Genomic DNA, 15699 nt, shown 5'->3' on the forward strand with positions numbered 1-15699 from the left:
ATCATTACCTCCTCATTATTTTTCTTTTTACTTATCTGCTCTTTTCTTATTTTCTATAATAAACACATCACTGTTTTAATAAACAGTAATTATTATGATGCAAACAAACTAGGGTGTAAGCTCTTACAGGCAGAGACCTATACTCACTCATTCAACGAATGTCATATTAGCTTCCACTATATGCCAGACATTTCCAAATATTAAGGCTTCATGAATAAACAAAATAGATGCCCGCTTTCGTGGGGCTTCCATTCTAGTGTTTTACATGTCTCACCTCTATATTTACCACATCAGCAAGCACAGTTCTAGACACATGTAAAAGCCCTCATTTAGAAATCAGTGTTGGTTCTTTTTTTTTTTAGTATAAACATTCAAGTTATTGCTAAAAAGTTGTATAGAATATTTTTTGCTACACTTGATCTTAGCCAAAAGGCCGAGAAGTGATATAGAATATTTTTTATGTTTAAAACTAACAGTTTCTGTATCTATGGTTATATTATCTTGAATTCCTACCATTATTTTTGTCTCCTCTTTTTTTAAAAATTTAAATGTATTTATTTTTAATTGGAGGATAATTGCTTTACAATATTGTATTGGTTTCCGTCATATAATCAACATGAATCAGCCATCAGTATTTGTATGTCTCTCCTTCCTGAACTTCCCTCCCACTTCCCACTCCATCTCACCCCTCTAGGTTGTACGGAGCACAGAATTTGAGCTCCCCACACCATACTGCAGTTCCCACTGGCTACATGATTTTACATATCGTAACATATATGTTTCACTGCCACGCTCTCAATTCGTCCCACCCTCTCCGTCCTGCCCGGTGTCCACAAGTCTGTTTGCTATATCTGAGTCTCCATTGCTGCCCTGCAGATAGTTCATCAGTACCATCTTTCTAGATTCCATACATGTGTTAATATATGATGCTTCTGTCTCTTTCTGACTTACTTCACTCTGTATAAGCAGCTCTAGGATCACCACAGAAAGCCTGCCAGGACACTTATTAAATGCTCTTATGTTCACAGACACACACACACAAAGGTTTGATCTAAATACTACAGCTTTTCTTGAAACTGCCTAGCCTATGATGCCAAAATGAGAACACAGGTTCCTGGAGCAATTCTGACTCAGTCCCCAGGCACTTGGGGAGGGGGAGGCTGTCAGATAATATTTCATGAATAGCTGGGCTTAAGTTACTTGGACCAGCTGGGGCTTTTCTTAAGCTACATTTTCCTCTGGCCAGAACATTCTCATGGCTGAAGCAGCCTGTTCAGTATCACTCCACAGAGAAATGGGTCTTTCTGTTTTCCTCATAACTGCAGACGCTGCTTCTTTTTCAGGCTAGGGAAACCCATGGACCTGGTATTCAGCTTATGTAATAACTGGCTCCCTGCTGGAGTAAGCCACTAAGAGACCTGCACTCAATTTCAGAAGACAGAAATTTCTCCTTTTGGGCCAGAGCCGCTAGTAACGTATTGACTCAAAATAAGTACACACGGGTGTTTTCAGTTTCCCAGAAGTCTTGAATCACGAACACGTCAACTCACTGTTATTTTCTTCCAAATCTAGCAGTGAAAAGTTTCAGAAGTTTCCAATGGTTACCAAATATATCAACCATGCAACAATTTAAAAGGTCTTCAAAATTAAAGCCACAAGCACCATCATGTGATTGTCAGGCAAAAGTCATTAAAAACTGCATAGGGAGGCAAGATGGTGTTCTCAACACCTGTGTTCAAATCTTAACACCAGCATGTTCTCCTGGGTGAATCTGGGGACAAGGTACTTGCTTTTTTCAAGCCCATCAACATAATAAGGATAATGATAACCTGGTTCAAGGTGAGAATTATGCAAAGCACCTTGCTTAGTGCTTTGATTCAGGCACAAAAAGAGTACTTAACACATGATAGCTCTGGTGCTCCTTTTCTCATTATAACCTTGAGCATAAAAAGGTTTAGTTGCAATGAACACACTGTAAACCCATTTTCCTCCATTATCAACCTAGAGGGGTGGGGTGGGGAGGGAAATGGGAGGGAGTTCCAAATTAGAGGGGATATATGTATACCTATGGCTGATTCATGTTGAGGTTTGGCAGAAAACAGCAAAATTCTGTAAAGCAATTATCCTTCAATAAAAAAATAAATAAATATTTTAAAATACTGAAAAAAATAAATAAACAAAAAACAAACAGGTTTAGTTGGATGAAAAGTGAATACAAAGAATTCCTCTTTCCTGTTCCTCTGCTCCCAGGGGTTCCTCACAAAGCAGACACAAGCACGACTTGCTACAGGAGAGAAGCCTGTAATGGAGTGCATTCCACCTAGACTCAGAGGAAGGGCTTAGAGTCAGAGAACTAGGTTCAAATCCCAGGTAATTCCTAGCTGCATCACCTCACACAAGTTATTCTCTCATCCATGTCCCCTGTGTCTCCATCTGTACAATAGCAATAAAAACAATATCTGTCAAGATATTAACAAATGACTCAATAACACTGAAAAATAATACCTATCTTATAACAAAGGGTTGTTAGAAAGATCATATGAGAAAATGTTTATAAAGTCCTAATACTACCACTACAGAACCACTCCAAGAAAGTGACACATTTAGAACTTTCATTTGACTTTTGAACTTTACTGTCAACTCCTGATATGTTTTAAGTTCTTTATCCATACATTCCTCAAGGCCATAAAAGAACTAATCTCATCGAAAGTCAAAATTCACATCAAACCTTAATCCGCACACAGAGGAAATGACTGTAAGGTAGGATAGAAGAAAGGGAAGAAAAAAGTCACTCAGGATTTCAGTTCTTCTGCAGCAATTTTCCCTCCTCCTGACCTCCTAACTAAAAACAAAACATCAAAATGAAAAAAAATGCAACAGTGCAACTATAGCCTCAATTTCCAACGTGATTCTTACTGAACACTGGTTCTTTGTGCCTGTTGCAGTATGGAGAGATAGATTTCATTAAATAACCAAACAGGTGTATAGAAAATTGCAATAGATTTCAGGGGCTCTGAGGAGGGTGGGAGGGGGAGAACCCCCAATGGCCTGACATGTTGACATCTTACCAAAGACATTTTACCAAACAAGCAAACAAATTTAAATAAAACAAACATGCCTTATTAAGAGAAGAGTCTGGGATTTCAAATATGCTTCTTGATGATATGGTTATTTCTAAAAGACTTTCAGGACTGGGTCATTTCATACACCCAAATCCTGTTCCGGTATCAAGACCTGCCTCAGTTCCCCCATTTCTACTCATAAGAGATATCTTTTAATTGCCAACTACTATGAGATGGTTGGCTTTCCTAATGGCTCAGTGCTAAAGAATCCACCTGCAATGCAGGAGACGAGGGTTCAATCCCTGGGTTGGGAAGACCCCTGGAGAAGGAAATGGCAACCCACTTTATTATTCTTGCCTGGGAAATCCCATGGACATAAGGAGCCTGGCGGGCTACAGTTCATGGGGCTGCAAAAGAGCTGGACACGACTTTGTGGCTGAACAACAAAAGCAACACGAACTACTACGTTAGGAGCTCTACATGTGTTATGTAAGCTTAGTCCTAGCAGTGATACTATGATACAGGTGTCATTAACTGCATTTTATGGTGAAAACCTGAAGACCACTGAATCTAAAATTACACACCTGTTGAGTGACAGCACTGAGATTTGAACCCAAGTTTAAGCCCCAGGTACTTTCTCTTCCTCCCCTCAACTATGCCAACCAAATCACTTCTCTCTTCACTGCCTCTCTAGAGCAATTCCTGTCTGTTGCTATGCCCTCCCTCTTCAGCAGTATCTTTTCCATGAATATATGTCCTGCCTCCTTGAAAAGATTAAATTTCCTTATGGAAGGATCTATCTTCCTGACAACGATTACTGTTGCAGGGAGGCCCAGAGTTTAAGAAGCTATGTGACTTGCTACAGCTCCATGGACTGTAGCCTGCCAGCCTCCTCTGTCTATGGAATTCTCCAGATAAGAATACTAGAGGGGGTAGCCATTCCCTTCTCCAGGGGATCTTCCCCACCCAGGGATTGAACCTGGGTCTCCTGCATTGCAGGCAAATTCATTACAGTGTGGGCCACCACAGAAGTCCTGACTTGCTTAAGGTCACATCCAATCAGTAAAGAAGCAGGCTCAAACATGCAGATGCTGAAAGCACCAACTATCATTCATGCTTGGTCCCCTACAAAAATCACATACACTATGATACCTGCTCCCATGAATCAGTGCCTACAAATACCACCTTCTGTCCCAGGAAAGGAAGATGTACTATCTAGAGGTCTGAGGAAGCCAAAGATGATCCCACTATCAAAAAAAAAAATTAACACTCTGATGACACAAGGTAGAGTTTGGATTTTTTTTAACATGTGAAAGGAAGATGTTGAGTCAATCATTAAACAACAAAAAAAAACCTCCAAAGGCTACTTTGGGGAGAACAGAACTACTGCCCCTTCCCTGGAGAAAGTCTGACAGAGGTGCTCCAGAGATTCTTTGGAAGATTCTGGGAGCCTTCAATTTCTGGGGCTTCAGCAATTTTGCCTTATTAGTAACCTTCGAAGACCTCCCATCTAGACCCTGCTTTTCTAAATAATATGATGTCGAAAAAGAACAGAAACACTGAGAAGAATTCATTGAAATGCAGAGAAATACTACAGCACGGTCTCCACGCACCAGGTTCAAATCCCAGCTGTGTAATTTACTAATTAGAGAAATAAGAAGTTCACCTCTCTGTGAAAGAGTCTGCTCATCTATAAATCGGGAATACTGAAAGAATAAATGAGCTAAGGTGAATAAAGCAGTTAGCATGGTGTCTGGTACAGAGAAGAGAGGAAGAACTGGCAGAACTTAAGAATATAGCATCATCAACTTTTCCATATTTGACATTTTTCACGATACAGTGTTTGGAGGGGGGAAAATACATCTCTGTGCTGATTCTACTAAGAAGCCAACACTGAAGGATCCTTGCCAACTAAAGACAGGGCTAACACGGTAAGAAGCATCTAGGAATAATCCTCCAAGCTCCAAATTTTCAAGCTTCTCATCCTTCCCTCCAAAATCTCAAGCCCTTTCTTTCTTCAGAACCCTGCTAGGGTCCAGACACAGCACATGGAAAGAGGAACACCTTTCAGAGAGATCACACTGAGTTCAAACCCCAGCTCAGATACTCACTGGCTGCAGATGACTTACTCTCTTTGCCCCTCAACAGTCTCATCCTCAATACAGCAATAATAATTCATATCTCACAGGGTTATTGTGAAAATTGGAAAGGATATATGTAAAGTGCCTCACCCATTTCAGAGCCTCAGTAAGTAAATACCAGCTCTACCTCATGGCAGTTATGACAGTGGGTTCTGTGGAGACACTCCATGCTTCTCCCCCGGGGCACTCTGGAGATGGGTGGCTCCCGGGCAATACATCCAGAGAAGAGGAGGGAGTCAGGAAGCCTTAATGAGGGCATGGCGCAGACCTGGCCAGTCTTGGCCTCCCGAACTCTCCCAGGGTCTAGAGAAAAATAACCCAAACAAATGAAATCAAGACAAGGAAACAGAGCTCTGCCCTCCTCCTAACCCTTTTCATGAGTGAATCCCAGTCATTGCACTTTGGTTTTGATTAGAAAGCTCAATTATGCTTCCCCATGCCCTTGCAGTCCCCCAAGCCCCATCCTAAACAGGGATGGCCTCTTATTAAAGACAATCATGCTTTAATCTATACACCAGAGCAGACTAATGATACTGTACTGGCTTTTGGTCCTTTGCCAAAGAGTGAACAGTGCCAACATTTGTAGACTTCCAACAGGAAATTAAATAACTGCCCTGCTGGAAATATGAACCAATTTATGGTGGTCAAACCTGAATCTTCCAAGACATGGGCATAGTTTATGCATATCAAGCACCAGGAATGTTTGAGAAAGGAGATGGGGAGAAATTCAAGATAAAACTTAACAAAGTTCTTCAAGGGGGACTTTGAAAATGGTCCTTTCCCCCTTACTCTGCCCTGGGTATATCCTTCTAGTAAGTACAGACCACAGGGCATTTACATCGTGCTGCCCTGGGAAATATTAACTGCCAAACCTCAGTCAGGGCAGCATTATAGTCACAAACTGAAAAGCACAAGCACGCAGGAAATGCAAAAGCCCAGTTTCCTCCCAGTAGACCTGTTCCACACTCTGCCCCCTATGTTATGAAATACACATTTAGAAGCCACCCTACTACATTAAAACTTTCCTCTTATACACACAAAGAAGAGTAATGCTTTGAAAACTTTCTCTTTAGGGTCTTCTCATTGTTAACACTCAATGAGGTCAGGAACCATATCCATCCTTTTCTCCCCACATAGGCCCAATGCCCAGTACAGTGGCTGGAATTCAATAAAATCACTCAATAAAAGGGAGCTCTTTCTACCATTATTATAACTATCACTACAGGAATGCAGGACATGAGGTAGACCCTCTCAGGAAGATAGCTGTCCAAAACACATCCCTGCCATCCTCAGAGTCCTGTAATACAAAGCAGCAAGGAAGATGCCTGCCATGGATTAAATATCTGCCATGTACCAAGCAGAAAGCAAGGTGTTTTTCTTACTGAATCACATGCAGTCCTCACAACAAGCCTAGGAGGTGCATATTCTTATCCTCATCTTGAAAATGAAGACAAGGCTATTCAGGGAGGCTAAGGAACGTTTCATGGAACAGAGGCAGCACCTGAGCCCCTATCACTCTTATTTCTTCCCCAGTCCATAGCATTATGGACTGTTTACTTCTTTCCCAGTCCTGTAAGGTGCATAGCATTAACTCCATACTATGGACCAAGAAACCGAGGTTCAAGAAACCCTTACTGGTGAAAATCCATTAAGGCACTCTCCTCAGATCCTATCTCCTGAATCTAGCTGAAGGCTCATTTTCTTTCAAGGGGCTGCTAACACATTTCTCTGGTGATAGAACTGGTTTAAACAGTTACATGAGACAGTATATGCAAGGACCGTTTATGAACAGTCACTGAGCACAATGCAAATATTCAATGCTTAAAAGAGTTAATAGAATTCTGCCTGTGACCAGGTTCCAAGAGTGATTGCTACTGTGGGTTCTACATAATTCCCAGATGAGTAATCACTCTCCTTGGCTTCCAGGCACAGATGGCATGGTGTCCCCACTCTCCCCACACCATGACAGATGACCACAATCCCTGGAGGGGTCCAGCAGAGGGAGTGGGCTGATGCAGTGCCTCTTAATCACCCAGGAAGCTTTTTCCAAATAAGCAGGTCTCCCCTCCCTCTGTACTGCCCGTGTTTGTAGGTCCTGAGCAGGAGCTATGCGTGGATGATGTATAGCGGGCCCCCAGGTGATTCCGTACTTCCCCCCCAATTAAGAACCTCTGGGATGGAATCTCTCAAACTCACCTGAACAGTCAGATAAGCTCTCACAGATCCATCATCACTGAAGGGAAAGTAGCTGAAATCACTGTTTTGACTGAAAAAAATAAGTTTATAAAAGAAATTGTGCTTTGAAAGTTACAAGTCTCTCACCCTTGATGATGCTATCATTATTATTATTGTTATTAGTTTCATCTTCATACACAAAGTAGTATATTATTAGACCCACACATCCTCCTAGCTTCCTTTCATGAACACTCAAAAAAAAAAAATCATGCATGCATACACACAAAAGAAAACAAGAAATAAGTCAGTCCTATTTCCACAGCAAGTCAACAAAGAAGGATTAGGTATTTTTCCTTTAATACAAAATTATAGGCCACCACGCAAGAAACAAAAAGACAACCACACTTCAAAAACAACAGAATTACTTATCCAAAAATGCATAATATTTGAAGATTTAATGCTCTCAGATTAGCATAATTATTGGTATTCCCTTGGCTCTGCTTTTTTCTGCATCCAAAAAGTCATCATCACTTCGAGGCTCTCACCAACATCAATGAAAACAAAAATGGGTAAAGCTAATTTTTCTCCCATAGAGTAACCTGTAGGAACGAGGGCTGCTGAGGGTCAGGTGATATCAGGCTGGCCAAAAGACCAACTACCAATTATACTGTATTTGCAAAAATAAACAAACAGAGGACAGTAATAATACTCCAGTGCCCTGATGCTTTTTCTCCAAAGAGATCAAAGCTGTAGACAGAAACAAATTAAGTGAGAGGAAAAAGGTTGGTGGAGAGGGGAACGGGGCAAAGTAGATCCAAACTCCTAGCTGAGGGCAATAGAGACATTTCAATAAAATACAGAAGTAGTAAGAGGCTGCAAAAAGTCACTGCCCTGATCCTTGAAGCAACCTGAAGAGTTGCATTTGTCTTTTAAAGGAGTTAGGCAACTCCAAGAAGCAAGAAAACGAGCATGTGAGAAAGCTGGGGAACCTGTTTCTAAGGAGTCATACCAGGCTAAGGTTGTGATGCATGATTTTGCTGCTTATTGAAGGGCACAGAAGATACCTGTGTCTGCCCAGAGCTCCAGGACAGCCTCTTTCATGGAAACAAAAGCAGATGAGCATTTCTGACCTCAACCTGGCTGAAACAGGTCTCAGGGCAGTTGCCTGATTCCCCAAAGCTAAAATGGTCACAGGAACTGTTCCAGATGTTGGCCACTTCAGCAATTCAAAACAGTATGCAAAATAACTGGTCATATGTAGAGCACAAAAGAGATAAATTATTCAGCAACAGAAGGGACAGATGGGGAAAAAATCCTGATTAAGGGCCACATATATTACAAAAGCTTCATTTAAAAGTTAAATATAACGGCTGAGTAATATTCCATTGTGTATATGTACCATAGATTCCTCATCCATTCGTCTGCTGATGGGCATCTAGGTTGCTTCCATGTCCTGGCTATTATAAACAGTGCTGCGATGAACATTGGGGTGCACGTGTCTCTTTCAGATCTAGTTTCCTCGGTGTGTATGCCCAGGAGTGGGATTGCTGGGTCACATGGCAGTTCTATTTCCAGTTTTTTAAGGAATCTCCACACTGTTCTCCATAGTGGCTATACTAGTTTGCATTCCCACCAACAGTGTAAGAGGGTTCCCTTTTCTCCACACCCTCTCCAGAATTTATTGCTTGTCGACTTTTGGATAGCAGCCATTCTGACTGGCGTGAAAAACCTCATTGTGGTTTTTGAAAATAAATAAATAAATAAAAGTTAAATATAGGATTTTCCTTGGTGGCTCAGTGGTAAAGAATCTGCCTGCCAATGCAGAAGACATGGGTTCAATCCCTAGTCTGGGAAGATCCCACATGCCTCAAGGCAATTAAGCCCAAGCACCACAACTACTGAAGTTCAAAAGCTCTAGAGGCTGGGCTCTGCAACAAGAGAAGCCGCTGCAATGAGAAGCCTCTGCATCACAATTAGAGAGGAGCTCCTGCTCCCTGCAACTAGACAAAAGCTCACAGAGCAATGAAAACCAGGCATAGCCAAATAAATAAATAAAATTATAAAAAATAAAATAAATAAAAGTCAAGTATCTGTGTTAAACAAACCCACAAACTGGCAACTAAGGAAGGAGGGGAGCGGAAATAGCAAGCTCAATGACCTTTCATGAATATATTTTCCAGAATAAAAGAAACAAATATGCTTTCTCTCTAAAACAACAAATACTTTTCTGTCTTTGTTTACTGGACTTCTCACCCTCAAAGTAATTGTGGGTTTAAATCATTCCTCTGCTACAGAGAGAAATCCATCTCACCTTCACATTAGTTTCTGACATATCATTCCTTCAGTCCACAAAGCTTTGAGGCATAGACTGCCCATCAATTTAATGCCAGAAATGTTTATTAAGCATCTATTTAGTGTCAGGCCCTGTGGTAGGTAGGTTCTGCAGTGGGAAAAAGATGTGGCAAGGGCACTGGTACTTATTCTGTAATAAGTAAGGACATACTCACACACACATTCAATTATACTGGAAGGCGGTATCTACGAAGCACTGAAAGGCATTCATTCAGTCAGTCAGTCAGTCAGTGTTTACTGATTGTCTGCACTATGCTGGGCACATGATTCTAAGAGAGGCCTTTCAAATGGGGCAAAAGGTCTCTAGAACAAGGCAGCATTAAATGCATCTTACCACTACATACAGCATTGCTAAACAAATGAAAAGTTTCCAAATCCCTAAAACTTAACCAGGACTCATCTGTCCAAGGGAAAAACATGATTTTTACTTAGCTTTCTTTATATAACATAACTGAGCTGAATTTTTAGAAGGAGTGTTTACTAGAGTGTGCTTTTAAAGATGAGTAACCTTATTGTTGTCTAAATTATTTAAAAGGTTAAAAATTTTTAAATCAATTTTTGAGAAACCACCATACTGTTTTTCACAGTGACTGCTTCGATTTACATCCCACCAACAGCGTACAAGGGTTCCCTTTACTCCACACCTTCACTCACATTTGTTATATGTGCTCTTTTTAATGACAGCCATTCTGACAGGTGTGAGAAAATAGCTGACTGTGGTTTTGATTTGCATTTTCCTGATGACTAATGGTGTTGAGCATCTTTTCATGTGCATTTTGGCCATCAGCATGTCCTCTTTAGAAAAATATCTATTTAGGTCTTCTACACATTTTTAAATCAGGCTGTTTTGGTCTTTTTTTTTAATGTTGAATTGCATGAGCTATTTATATATGTTGAATATTAACCCCTTATTGGTCATATCATTTGCAAATATTTTCTTCCATTCAGTAGGACATTCTCATTCTGTCAATGGTTTCCTTTGCTGTGCAAAAGCTTTTATGTTTAATTAGGTCTCATTTGTTTATTTTTGTTTTTATTTTCTCTGTGTTAGGAGACAATTCCAAAAAAATAGTGCTATGATTTACATCAGAGTGTTATGTGTTTTCTGCTAGGAGCGTTACAGTTTTTGATTTTACATTTAGGTCTCTAATCCATTTTGAGTTTATTTTTGTATATGGTATTAGAGAAGGTTCTAATTTCACTTTTTAGATCTAGCTATCCAGTTTTTCCAGCACCTCTTACTGAAGAGACTGTTTTTTTTCCATTGTATATTCTTGCCTACCTTATCACAGATTGACCATGAGTATGTGGGTTTGTGTCTGGGTTCTATTCTGTCCCATTGATCTATGTGTCTGGGTTTGTGCCAGTACCATACTGTTTTGATGATTGTAGCTTTGTAGTATAATCTGAAGTCGGGTAGCACGTGGTATACATAAACACACACACACACACAATGAAATACTACTCACCCATAGAAAAGAATGAAACATGGAACATTGCCACTTGTAACCTTGTGACAACATGGATGGACTTTCAGGGTATTATGCTAAGTGAAATAAGTCAGACAGAGAAAAACAAATAACATATGACATCACTTACATATGGAATCTGAAAATTACAACAAACTAGAGAATATAATAAAAAAGAAACAGATTTGCATATGTATAGAACAAACTAATGGTCATCAGTGAGGAGAGGGAAGGAGGTAGGAGTAATACAGGGGAAAGGAATTAAGCAATACAAGCTATTATGTAGAAAATAAACCACAAGGATATATTGTACAACACAAGGAATATAACCAAGATTTTATAATAACTATAAATGAAGTATTACCTCTAAAATTGGTGAATCATTATATGGTACACCTATAACATATACAATAAGTTGTACATTAATTAAACTTCAATTTAAAAAAAAAGAAAAAATCTAAAACCAATCTTTTCTTTTTCTTTTTCATTTTACTCTTCCATGTCTTGAGACCCCCAAGACCAATATCTGCTTCTCTTATTTCAAAAAGGAGAAGGAGCACTTAACAACATTCAGAGGCAGTGGGACTTGGTGGAAAAGTTTCAGAACAAGTCACACTGGAGTTAGACACAGCTCAATTCCTTCCCAGCTGTGTGACCTTGGCAGATGACTTTGCCTCTCTGGGCTGAATTCCTCCATTTATAAATTGAGGTCAATAATTCCTCCCTCATAGTAAGTGGTATGAGAATTAAATGAGGCAATAAAAATTAAGGCCTTAATAGAGCACTCAACACACATAAAGCTTAATAGATGGTAGTTATATTTTTAATGGCATTTAAACACTCAAAGTTGTATTATAGGAAATAATCCTCCTAAGTTCTGCCTATTTCATAAGTATTCCTGTTCTTATTTTATTTAAAGGGAAACTGGGACCTGAAGCGTCACAAAAAGTTCATTGTCAAGTTATGCACTTAATAAATTCAAAATTTCTCTCCATTTATCCATTCATTTATTCATTCAACCAAAACATAGTGAGTCTATGCTATGTTTCCAGCCCTCTTGGACCTTATAATCTAAAATAGGAATTAGCAAAATGTTTCTATAAAGAGCCACATAGTAAGTATTTGAGCCACTGCAGACCATACGGGACTGATGCTGAAGGTGAAACTCCAATACTTTGGCCACCCGATACGAAGAACTGATTCATTTGAAAAGACCCTGATGCTGGGAAAGATTGAAAGTGGGAGGAGAGGGGAACGACAGAGGATGAGATGGTTGGATGGCATCACCAACTCGATGGACATGAGTTTGAGTAAGTTCCAGGAGCTGGTGATGGACAGGGAAGCCTGGTGTGCTGCAGTCCATGGAGTCTCAAAGAGTTGTACACTACTGAATGACTAAACTGAATTGACTGAGGCCATACAGTCCCTGTTGCAACTACTCAACTCCAGCATTGTAACATAGAAACCCCCATAGACAATGCATAAATGAATGTGTTTGGGTATATTCCAATAAAACTTTATTTACAAAAACAAGCCACAGGCCACATTTGACCTGGAGGCTTTAGGTTGCCAACTCTAATCTAAAAGACAGCTTCCCAGGTGACTCAGTGGTAAAGAATCCATCTGCCAATGAAGGAGATGCAAGAGACATGAATTTCATCCCTGGGTCGGGAAATTTCATCTCCTGGAGTAGGAAATGGCGATCCGCTCCAGTATTCTTGCCTGGAAAATTCCATGGACAGAGGAGCCTTGCAGACTAGAGTCCACGGGGTCGCAAACAGTCAGGCATGACCCTACACACAATCTGAAAGAGTCTTAAAAGTTTTTACTTATTGGAATTGATTCCAACTTGGACCTGAGGCTCCCTGGTGGTCTAGTGGCTAGGATTCGGTGCTTTCACCGCCGTGGCCCAGGTTTGATTCCTGGTCAGGGAAAACTTTCTTTCTTCCAGTGTCTGCACTCACAGGTGTCTTCCTCTTCCTGCTCAGATCAGACTTGTATTGGGCTTCCCTGGTGGCTCAGATGGTAAAGAATCTGCCTTCATGGCAGGAGATCTGGGTTCTATCCCTGAGTCAGGAAGATCCCCTGGAGAAGGCAGGAATGGCAACCCACTCCATTATTCTTGCCTAGAGAATTCCAATTCTCCTGCCAGAGAATTCTGGCAGGCTACAGTCCATGGGGTCACAAAGAGTCAGACATGACTGAGTGACTAACACCACTACTACTGGACCTGAGGAGGCAGAGCCAAAGGCAAGGCAATTCTTCCCAGGCCAACTACTTGAGCCATCCAGACTTCTGGATGGCTTTGCCCCTCAATGAGTACAGAGAACTCATTTAGTTTAGATTTAAACTCAAGTTTAGATTTCCTAGGCTAGGATATCGTGAGTGCTAAGTTGCTTCAGTCATGTCCGACTCTGTGACCCTATGGACGGTAGTCCACGAGGCTCCTCGGTCCATGGAATTCTCCAGACATGAATACTGGAGTGGGATGCCATGCCCCCTTCCAGGGGATCTTCCCAATCCAGGGATCGAACCCACATCTCTTGCATCTCCTATGTTGGCAGGCAGGTTCTTTACCACTGGACCACCTGGGTAGCCCTGTAGTCCAGCATCACCCCAAAACACCCTCCAAAGACACCCCCAAACCCTTCCTCCAGCTAAATGAACCACCAGCTATTCCCCCAAGAGTGCCGTCTACTCTACACCTCTATGCCTTTGCACAGGCTGATTCCTCCATTCAGTTGTCCTTTCCTATCTCTTTTTCCTGGAAATCACCTTCAAGACCCTTTAACATCCAGTTAAGTTCCATCTTCTCTATGACGTCCTCAAGACAACTAGTCCTCCAAAATCACAACACTAATACCATCTATTGCTATATTATACTGTTTACACTATATGTGTGTGTGCCCACCCCACTTTAAAGACTGGAACTGTGCCTTTTCATCTCCAGAATTCAGCACTGGTTGTGGACATGGTTAAGTAGTGAAGCATACCTTCTATTTCTATGTGACTTCCTAATACACAGGAGAGGAAGTTCAGGACTAGACTACTAGGACGTGCTCAGCTGCTCAGTCATGTCCAACTCTTTGCAACCGCATGGACTATATCCCACCAGACTCCTCTATCCATGGGGTTTCCCAGGCAAGAATACTGGAGTGGGTTGCCATTTCCCACTCCAAGACAACTAGGAAGCCATCAACAAAAAGGAGAATAGAAAATGTTCCCAAAACATCTCTTGACTCCTCTGGCCACTTCCCAAGAAGCAACATTCTTCCTCCAAATCAACCCAAAGGCTTTGTGACCAAATCCATTCACCTGCTAATAATTTCCCAGCACACCTATAAAATGAACATATGTACTAAATTCTCAAAATGGGCTTCTCTTGTCTTAATTGAATACATTTTTCCTGAATAAATTTTGAATGTTTTTCCTCCCCCTACACAAACACCTGGTTTTAAGCTCCATGGAACCTGGGCAAGTTGCCTGCATCCAGTCTGTTTGCAGCATTGGAATCCAAGAGTTGGTGAATTAAAACTGTTGATGAGTTTTCTTTGTTTTCTGAAATTGCCCCTGCTGAGTTAACCAGCATTGAGCTCTCTGTACCTTCTTTGTCAGCATATCAGAAGACCTTCTTTGATCTTTTTGTGTGCCTTGCTTTAAGAAAATCTTTTAAGTGTAAAACGCTAAATGTCTAATGTATTCTTGCCTATGGAAAGGTATAAGGAGATAGTTTTAGTTTATCAAGATTTTCTTACACAGATACTTTCCGAATTCCATACCCACCGCCTAAAGTGAAGGATACTCAGGAGCAAATTTCTCTCTTTAGTTAAAAGAAGAAAAACTCATTTGATGAAACTTGGCCTTCCAAGATCCCACTGCCTAAGAATCAGACTGGAAGTGGTCTCAGGTTTTCTGAAGTGCCTAATCTAGCCACAAAGAGGGACAGTGCCTCAATTCAAGACTTCTCTGAAACATTCCCCACAGAGTAACAAGTACAATGCATATGTGACACACAAGATGCTAATTCAAACATGATTTGGAAGCAGACCAGGTATCTGAGACCCACTCAGATGTTTTGGAGTTTCTTTTGCACTGAAATAGAGATATTTCAGCTTCAGGTGAAATATCTTGCTGCTCTTTCTGGAAGACTTGCTGTCTTCCTTTGCTCCCACTATGCATAGACATTCCATGCACAGCCTTCGTTACACTGTGATCAGTTTGTCTTTCCATCTCCCTCTTGATGGCAGAGAGCATGCTTCTGGGTCCCCATAGCCCAGTTAGGCTGCTAAGTGGAAGTGCTTAGTAAGTATCTGCTGAATAATTTTGATGGCCCTGACACTACCTTTTCCAGCTCACCTGCAGACACTGCAATGTCAGATCCAGGACTGGCTGTGGCTCCAAAGAAAGCATTTAAGACACTGAATCCAGCAGGTGGCCTTGGCATCAATATCCCTCTGTAGTCAGTTCCAGGTGGCCATGGATCAAGTTGTATGACAGGAT

The 15699-nt window shown here is 41.0% G+C and overlaps 1 protein-coding gene, 1 non-coding gene and 1 pseudogene across 2 annotated transcripts in view; 1 reads left to right on the top strand and 2 right to left on the bottom strand.

The window, feature by feature from the left end:
• Nucleotides 1–15699, bottom strand: part of ROR1 (receptor tyrosine kinase like orphan receptor 1) — a 442114-nt gene that overhangs the window by 389253 nt on the left and 37162 nt on the right. The window lies entirely within an intron of this gene.
• On the bottom strand, nucleotides 366–445 carry LOC136156548 (U2 spliceosomal RNA; annotated as a pseudogene).
• Nucleotides 13062–13133, top strand: TRNAE-UUC (transfer RNA glutamic acid (anticodon UUC)). The gene has a single exon. It is a non-coding gene; the product is annotated as a tRNA-Glu (tRNA).

The sequence above is a fragment of the Muntiacus reevesi genome, chromosome 1 (assembly GCF_963930625.1).
Source record: "Muntiacus reevesi chromosome 1, mMunRee1.1, whole genome shotgun sequence".
NCBI lineage: Eukaryota > Metazoa > Chordata > Mammalia > Artiodactyla > Cervidae > Muntiacus > Muntiacus reevesi.